The sequence below is a fragment of the Hibiscus syriacus genome, unplaced genomic scaffold, assembly GCF_006381635.1.
Source record: "Hibiscus syriacus cultivar Baekdansim isolate YM2019G1 unplaced genomic scaffold, ASM638163v2 tig00014444_pilon, whole genome shotgun sequence".
Classification (NCBI taxonomy): domain Eukaryota; kingdom Viridiplantae; phylum Streptophyta; class Magnoliopsida; order Malvales; family Malvaceae; genus Hibiscus; species Hibiscus syriacus.
This window is the reverse complement of record NW_024062326.1, coordinates 1,867,854-1,877,648: the sequence shown is the minus strand read 5'-3', so window position 1 is coordinate 1,877,648 and position 9,795 is coordinate 1,867,854. Positions and strand designations below refer to the sequence as shown.

The window sequence follows — 9,795 nt, the reverse complement described above, 5'->3', positions numbered from 1 at the left end:
TAATGGAAATGACCCAAGAATATCACCAAGCTCAGGAATGATTGAATCCTCGAGCTCTGAAATGAATGGAATAAAACTGAACATCAAAATTACCAAAATACCCTTATGGCCTAAATTAAGTAAATATCTTGGATTAATTAAGGAATCCAAGTAAGCATGGGTATTGGACTACCTTAAAGGTAATGGAAATAATTTAAGTGAGTAGATCAACCCTAAAGCTATGTCAATACCTGATTGGAATAGATATTACTGGAACATGTGTTCGTCTTCTCAAGTTTGGCTCGATGACAAATTTTGGAAGTATTCAGTTCAACTCGATCTAGATCGTATTCAGTACTAGGAATTGGACGTTTGTTCGACAAATCAACCACGAAGACCAAATTGAATGGAATGGAAGTACAACATGTATCTGAAATTCAGGAACGTTTAAATTATTCTGGAAAATCCGAAGTAACTGGATTGGACTTGATGTTAAATGAACTAAGTAACCTCAATGACTGAGGATTAAGTAAGAGATTGGAATAAGTTTGAAAACTCGGATGAACTTATATGATGTATCATCCCTATGGATTATGAACCACAAATCAAGTACGTCAGCATTTCATGGTATAGTTGAAACATGGAAATAAAATAAAGACCATTAGAATATTTGCTTGTCTCCTTAAGATCTATTCAGTGATGACTCAGATGATGATTTGTGGATAAGAATATTTGGTATTAAGAGTAAATACCCTGAAAGGTTAATGAATTGACAAGTTGGTAAGTATGGTTCCAAAAGCTATTCATCTGGAGTTGTTCGATAATCGGATTAATCGTCATAGATTGTAAAGATTCAGAATACCTTCAAATTTCGTAGAGCTTCAGAAAAGTGTACGAATAAGATGATCCCGATGAATCATATCCTGAATAGCCGATGATTTTGTCAGTTAACAAACTCTTCTAATAGTGATTCTAATTTCCGGCATTCTATTGGTAAACTGAAGATTTGCGTTTCTCTGCCCGATAAGATTATCCTGTATCTCTAAATATATCTGGAAACTCTAGTGTGTCCCTACTTATATGAATATTTATCTGATTTCTGATTTGAATTCTGTTTAAACATCTGATCTGAAATCTGTTCTGATTCCTAACCTGGATTCTGTTATGATATCTGATCTGAATTATGTTTTGATTTTTGATATCTCCGTTTACCGACGGAGAAATGTTTTAAATGGGGGGTATTGTTGAAGGAAGAAGTTCCGCAGGTTCCTCGGCTTTGTGCTCAGGGCCTTATATGTTGTGTTGGGTTGGGTGTATGGTTCTGGGGAACCTACACATTATGTTGTGTTGGGATGGGGGTATATATATATATGTTTTAAAAAGATCTGAAAAGTTACATGGTTTTTGGGGAATACACTAGAAAACCTATTCTGATCTCCTTAACTCAGTCATCCAAAATATTTCTCTGAACTGAAAGCTCATTGTCCGTTACCACCTGAAATATCAGTAGGATCTCTGCTCAGCATAAAAATATGTAAATGTTCGGAAACAATAAGGAAATAAATATTTATCTGTATCTGCACGTTCATCAGCATTATCTGGTAGTTCTGTATTACTGAGCTTTTCGAAGCTCACTCTATTACTCACATTTTCAGGTTAAAAGAATTATACCAGTGCATCTATCGACTTCAGTAAGGGAGTTCTTCCGGCGTTGTTGCAGAGTATGGTACATGTGATTAGGGGGCATGTAATTGTATTTTGATTTATATACGAGTCTGGAAATATGTTTTATTTTTAAATAGTGACAAATGATTTTATAAGTTTACATGTTCTGATAAAAAGATTTAAATTTTCCGCTATTTTTACAATGGGTCGCTCCGGTGGCCCTAATGTGACTTCCCGGATCGGATTGGGTTACCCGCATCGGTCTGGGGGGTTACAGTGTCTTCTCCTTGAACGAGGGCAAACGCAATAGGAAGAATATTGCGGTTTCCATCTTGGACCACAGCCAATAATAAAACTTGCTTGTATTTCCCATACAAGAAAGTAGCATCAATTTGGACAATTGGTTTACAGTACTTGACTGCATTAATACACTGAGGCTAAGTCCAAAAGACTCGGTAAAATTTGGCAGCGATCGCGAACCATTCGATCATTCACGTAATGATGTTGAGTTTCGAACTCAACAATTGTCCCGGGATTAAGTCTTTGCACAACATGAAACCAACTAGGCAGCTCGTTGTAAGAGGAATCCCATTCGCCATGAAGTTTGCAAATGGCATTCTGTTTTGCCAACCACGCTTTTTTATATGAGACAGTGTACCCATATTGTGACTGTATAGCAGAAATCAACACTGCAACAGCTATATGAGAGCTTTGCTTCACAATAGGCATGATTGCTTGACAAATAATGTTGGAGTCCAAGTTGGGATGATCCTGGTTTATACCTGTTGCACAACATGTATGAGGACCGTTGTATCTGGTTAGTTCCCATAAGTTGTTCTTCCTCTTCCTCTTTGATACACGGACCATCCATTGACATCCGTTGTCACGTTGGACGCAGTAGCAGACCTATTATTTCTCAGGGGACATGAAGGCGCGTTCCCGGGGGCGCGCCTTCCATTATTTCATCAGAGAATATGTTATCATTGCCCTATTATGTCACTCATGTCCCTCGGGGACACTAGATATATCAGTACCTATTATTTCACTATTCACATGAAGGTGCGTTCCCGGGGGCGCGCCTTCCATTATTTTGTCATAGAATATGTTATCATTGCCCTATTATGTCACTCATGTCCCTCGGGGACACTAGATATATCAGTAAATCAGGTAAATTATAACCAAAATTTAACTTCTTTTGAAAGTTCAGCAAGTTAAGATAACTTAAATTAAACGTTATGTGAGTTTGAATAAATTAGATAAAATGTTATGGATAAATTGAATAAATGTGAAGTGATAAGTTGATTGTGACATTGAAATTGTATGGAATGAGCATTGAAATGTGACATTGAATAAATTGCCAATTCACCCCCCTCTTGGCCGATTTCGTCGATCGATGAACTCAACATAAGTTGATTTTAATATATACGTTTTAATATATATGTTAATGATAAAATCATATGTATGGATTTTTAATAAAAAAATAATATTTACATAAATATATTAATATAAAAAATAATAACTATTTAAAAAAATACTAACATATCGCTAAAATACGATCAACATCATAAATAATATACATTATAAAAAATAAAAATTAATATAAATTCATAATAACTTTAAAATAAAAATAAATTTAAATATTAACATTAATTATAAAAAATATTACCATATCGCTAAAATGTATGGAGATATGATCAATATCCAATCGCAACAGCATTTCGTTTTCCATTATAACTGTAGACAAAACAATATAATTAGCAAAAAAATTAATAATTCTAAATAAATAATAATTATATAAATATTATTTTAATAAAAAAATAATATTTACATAAATATATTAATATAAAAAATAATAACTATTTAAAAAAATACTAACATAAAAATAAATTTCTTACCACTAATAACAAATTTAAAACTCAAATAGTTGGAGAATTTGAGTTATATAAGAGAGGAGAATATGATTTTGGTGTGAAGAATGATGGAGGGTTGAGGGGGTTTATATAGTGGAGGAGGGGTAGTTAGGAAAAACGGATGGGGGCATTTATGACATTTAATGGAAGGCGCGTCCCCGGGGATGCGCTTTCCACACGTGTCTGCTGAGTTGGCAAAGGCGCGTCCCCGGGGATGCTCCTTCCACACGTGGCATCCAACTCAGCGAAAACACGAGTAAAGCGCGTCCCTGAGGACGCACCTTTGCCAACTCATCAGAAAGGATGCTACTTCTGAAAATATTAGTCAAACGGTGTCAGAAAGAGAAAATTAAAAAAAAACCGGTATCAATTATGTCAAATAGCCCGTAACCTGACCACTGATGAGCGTACATTTACCGATACCGAGATCCTATCTGGAATCGCATACTCTTCTTTGACTGAAATAAGTACCCTAGCAACATCAAAACGGCTGCAGTTGACCGTATCGTAATCTAATTTCATCACCTTTCCTCATTTACCGCACACTTCTTTAAAAAAATTTAGGTTCCAAACTTGAAGAGGAACGTCACTCGTTACCAACAAATTTTTTATTCACCTCTTTCCATCTAAATCTTCCAGCATTTCCATCTCTTCGAACCACAGCAGCGTTGCATTTCAGACTTATCAGTGAATTGGATCACCACCAAAAGACCATACCATTTGCATATTTCACTTCAGACCCATCTAATCTTAGTGCAACTTTCATAATATCAGGGTTGTAAATACCTTTGATATTACCTACTAAGCATTAATTTCTCCATTCGATCACCGACTTTAAGGTACAAATTAGTTTCCCCGTTCTCCTCATCCTCTATATTTTATGGAAAATTTTCTACTATGTTTACGTGCACAACAGCATTGGTTTTGCAACACAGAATTGTCTATCACTTTTATTTCTTCATATTGCTCTTAGGTTTCTTTTGAAACTCCCAACAAAGCTTCTTTGAAAGATCCAGAATCTTTCAAAGTGTCTCTTCGTTTCCAGACTTTAATATTTCCGTCTGTTTTCATTAGTATCTTCTGTCTAAGCTTCTTTGCTATACCGGTGTCATTGTTTCTCTTTGAACACGCTAAACACTAAACCGTCCATCAGTCTTCCATCATCTTTCTCCACTACTCTTATGGCTTCTGACATCTTTCAGAATCTCACAAAAGCAAAATTTGAGTTTTTTCTTTTTCTCTTGGGGTTTCTATATGCGATAAACACGTCCAGCACTTCCCCATACACATTAAAAGCTTCTTTCAAATATGAATAGTGGATTCTTTTGCTGATATTGTCGACGAACATTGAGATTCACATGCTTCGGCGATCCCTTCTCCTCTTCTCCTGTATCGAGACTCTTCCCATTCTTTTGTTATTTTTATTTTTCAATTTTTAATTGTAAAATAAATATGATGGGTGTCGTGTCGTATCTTCTTAGCTCACGTATTATGTTTCTTAATTTAATTAATTGTGCTTCCATAAAAAATAGAATAACTTGTATATTTAGTCACTCATTTATTCTAATGAATTCATTTTATTCATCCAATTATTTTTTTTCAAATTACATCTCATGTTACATTTTGATAACTCGTTTCTGAATAATAAATATAATTGTTGAGGTGTCAATTTTCTTATTTTTCAATGATGACTTAACATTATCTTATGATAACATATCAATATCGTCATTAAACTTTTAATAAAAATGACTAAAAAAGGAACCACAAAAATAATAGATGACTAAATAGTAATTTACCTAAAATATTAGATTTAGAGAACCGAGCACATGCTTAATTGCAAATAAAATTAAAGGTAAAGTACATAAATGGTCCCTCAACGACACGGTACTATTTTATTAAGTCCATTGATTATTAAAAGTTACAAAATGATTATTTGACTATAGAATGTTACTTTGTTAAGTCTATCGACTATTAAAAGTTACAAAATGATCACCCAACTATTTATTATATTCTAAACTCATCATTTTTCATTAAAAATTTGGGGGTCGCCTAAGGTGGACGCTAACATGATGATTGAGATATGATAGTCGTTTGATATTATGTGATCATATTTTATCATACTACAATCAGTATGTTAACGTTCAACTCATAATACGGTCAAATTTTAAAAAAAAGAAATGACGAGTTTGTAATATAATAAATGGTTGGGTGACCATTTTGTAACTTTTAATAGTCAAGTGACTTAACAAAATAATACTCTATAATCGAATGATTATTTTATAACTTTTAATAATCGAGTAAATTAATAAACTAATATTCTATAGTCGAGTAACCATTTCTACACACCACCTAAAATTAAAATAAAGGAAAAAATTCTCTTGACCTTATATAAAGCGCCCGTAAAGCTCTCAATCTTGTGACCGAACAAAACCTCCAACCAAAACCTTAAAAAAATGGGATCATTAGTTAATGTAAGAGAAGCTACCATCTTAACTCCATCTGCGCCAACGCCAACGGGAGTTGTCTCTCTCTCAGTTCTGGACTCTCAGCTTTTTCTTCTTTTTCACCATTGAATACCTACTCGTCTATAAACCTCACCCTCGTTTAGATCCAGTAGCGGTGACGGGTTGACTCAAGGCCATTCTAGCCAAAGCCTTGGTCCCCTATTACCCACTGGCGGGTCGAGTCATGGCCAAGCTTGATGATGGTTCCACCGCTCTCGAAGTTATTTGTGAAGCGCAGGGTGTTTTGTTCATCGAAGCTGTCTCTGAACACGACGTTAACGAATTCGACAAAGCTCCGCGGCTCGTTCCTCAATGGAGGAAGCTCTTGTCGTTCTATATCGCCGAAGTCTTGAAAGGGGCCTCACATCTTGTTGTGCAGCTGACCTGACTAAACGACGGTAATGCTGCGCTTGGTGTCGGCATTGATCATTGACTTTGTGATGGTATCGGCAGCGCTGATTTTCTTAACTCGTTCGCTTAGTTAGCCTCCACGAGTCAATCCAAGTTTGCACCCAAACCTATATGGGATCGTCACCTTCTGAACCCAGAAGCATTTAAGCCATCCACAAATAACAATAACAACTCATTGAGTCATCTCGAGTTCAACGGAGTTCCAGATCTTTGCGGGTTCAAGTCTCGTTTCTCGAACGAAAAACTCGTCCCCACCTCATTCATTTTCGATAAAACGAGTCTCGACGAGTTAAAAAAGATAGTTTTATCCACGAGTAGAGTCGGCGAGTCAAACTACACGTCTTTCGAAGTTATGTCTGCACATATATGGAGGAGCTCGGCAAGAGCATTAAACTTTCCTTCAAATCAAAATTTAAAGCTTCTTTTCAGCATTAACGTTAGGGACCGAGTCTGCCCAGTGGGTACTATGGCAACGCGTTCGTGTTAGGGTGCGCGCAAAGCAGCGTGGGAGACTTGAGAGAGAAGGGTTTAGGGTACGCGACAATGCAGGTGAAGAGAGCGAAGGAGCGAGTGGATAGTGAGTTCGTGAAATGGGTGGAGGAATCAGTGAGGCAGAGGAGGGCGAGGCTGGACTCGGTAGGGGTATTGATACTGTCGCAGTGGTCAAGGCTGGGATTGGAGAAGGTGGAGGTGCGGGGAGCCAGTTCACGTGGGACCCATTTCCTGTGATCGCTATTGTTTGCTTCTGCCGTTTTTAATTAGACGGATGCCGTGAAAGCAATGGAGGCGGTCCCCTCCACTGCCGCTCATACATATCTACATCTCATCAGGAGTTTCACCTCTTGAGGACCACACTCGATTATGGCCCATTCGTTGACCTCTTGCATAACCATTAATTTTGACTTTTATTCATGCGTTTCTACCCTAACCCACATGATTCATCCAAATCAAATTTAATAAATATCACAACCCTTTCTGTAATATCTAAATAAATTTAGGCTTTCTCTCTTAAAAAGATGATCATGAAATAGGTTCAATTTTTTATTCATTCGAATTCAACATGTAAGTTAGATTCTTTAATACATATCTGATTCAAGTTTATAAAATTTATATTCAATCTTTAAAATAAAATTTTATACTCAATTTATATACATACATATAATTTATTTTTATTTATTGAAACAAAGATCTAATTGAACCTATTTGAGTGTCCTCAGTAGTAAAAAAAATATTGTTTTTAGAAGTTGTCGGTTTAAGTAGTTTCATCTTTGGAATGTGTATATATTGTCAATAGACTAAAGAATTATGAACAAATATTATATTGTAATCATTTTACACTTTTAAACAAAATAAATAAAGATCTAATTGAAAATTAGAAAGAGAATTATTAGCATAATTATTCATAAATATATAAAAGAAATAATATTGTCTCAGGCCAGATCAAATTTTAATCCTAAATCTGAACTTAATTATTTTTTTAAATTAATCTAATTTCATTCGTTCAGTCATTACTATTTAGTATTTTTTCAAAATCTTTATTAGTCATTTTTTGGTACAAAACGAAAATTTAGGTCAGAGGTGGCTCTCCCAGTTCAGGGTCATGGCATACCTAAGACTTAATTGAGATTTACATAGAAATTTACAGATTACCCACTAAGAAAAAATAATCTAATTTAATTCGTTTAGTGATTATAATTTAGTATTTTTTTCAAAATCTTTCTTAGCCGTTGACAATACATACACATCATGTCATTCAACGGAGAACAACATTCATTTTAACCACTAAAGTCATTTGATGAGTTTTAGTATTTCTTATTTCTATGTTTATTAATAATTATATAATAATAATATTTGTAATATATATATATATATGAAGAATTGTTTTTTATGTCCATACGATCAATGGTTACATGTCAATGTTGGAACTCAGTAACGTTGAACATAAGGCAGAGGCAAGAGGATAATATTTTGGAAGGAACACCAAAGTTGAACAATGGGACATATCATCTCTTTAGATTTCACATGTGCAAGAGCTGTACAAATTAATGCACAGTTTGGATTTCTTCTCCGACAAAAATTAAATTTAAAATCTGAATAAGACATTTCAACCTTTTTGCCTTGAATTTCATTTATATTTTATCAATTTTGGAATATTTGATTCAGTGATTCGTGTATATCCAAAAGCCTAGCAGATGATACTTATATGAAATAGGTAAGGGATTGAATTATATATTTAATTCTGTAATTCAACCATTTGATAATTAAAATACGTTTGAAATTAAAAAAAATGAGGAGATTCGAATCCCTTTCTTTTTTTACTAAACCATGTTGTGAAGTATTATATTATTATATATAGTAGTTACTAACTCTGTTTTGAAAACCGGATCGGACCGGCCGGTTCAACCGGTTCAATCGGGAACCGTTGCTTAGTCCGGTTCAATCTAAATCGGTTGAACCGCTATTAGTGAACCGATCAGAACCGCTGAACCGTTCGAACCGGACCGGCTGAAAACCAGAAAAAACCGGAAAAAATCGGGATTTTTTTTTTTTTTTAAAAAAAAAATTAAACCAAACAACGTCGTTTGTTAAACGAGCCAAGTCGAACTCGAGTATTGCTGAGCTCGACTCGAACTTAAAAACTTTAAAAGTAAGCTCAACTCAACTCAAACTCACAAACTAAAAATTATCAAGTTCAACTCAATCTCGAAATATAATATTGAAACTTGAACTCAAAAAGGCTTGAACTCAAAAAAAAATTAAAAGCTCGATTGAAGCCTAAAATTCGAGCTTGATTGAAGTGAAAGAATAGTTCACTCAATGCTCACCAAAAGGCTCCATGATTTTGAATGCCAAATTACCTATATTATTTATAGAAGTTAGTTGTGATGCGCTTCTATGTTTCTTAGCAATGTAAGATTATTTTGTTCTCATATTTTTACTCTTTAGACTTTTGGGATGCTCTTCTATGTTTCTTAGCCATGTGAGATTATTTTTTTTAAAAAATTAAACTAAACAATATCATTTTGTTATGATTTTTTTAACTCCAAATTTATTTTTTAATTATAGTTATATAATTATATTTATTATTTAATATGTTTTACCTTAAATATTATGTTGTAGTTAATTTGAATCATTTTGTTTCACTTGATTTTATGGTTTTTAACTTATATATGTTATGACTTGCTTTGAATATGACTTGTGATATAAAAAATTACTTTTTATTAAATATTTTTGGTATTTTTATTTAATTTTTTAAATAATTATGACGTCGTCCGGTTTTCCGACAGGTCGGACCGGTTCGACCGGTTGAACCAGTGAACAAGTAG

General features: G+C 34.2%; 1 pseudogene; it reads left to right on the top strand.

The window, feature by feature from the left end:
- Positions 1–5,987: 5,987 nt before the first annotated feature.
- Positions 5,988–7,369, top strand: LOC120207311 (annotated as a pseudogene).
- The last annotated feature ends 2,426 nt before the right edge of the window (positions 7,370–9,795 follow it).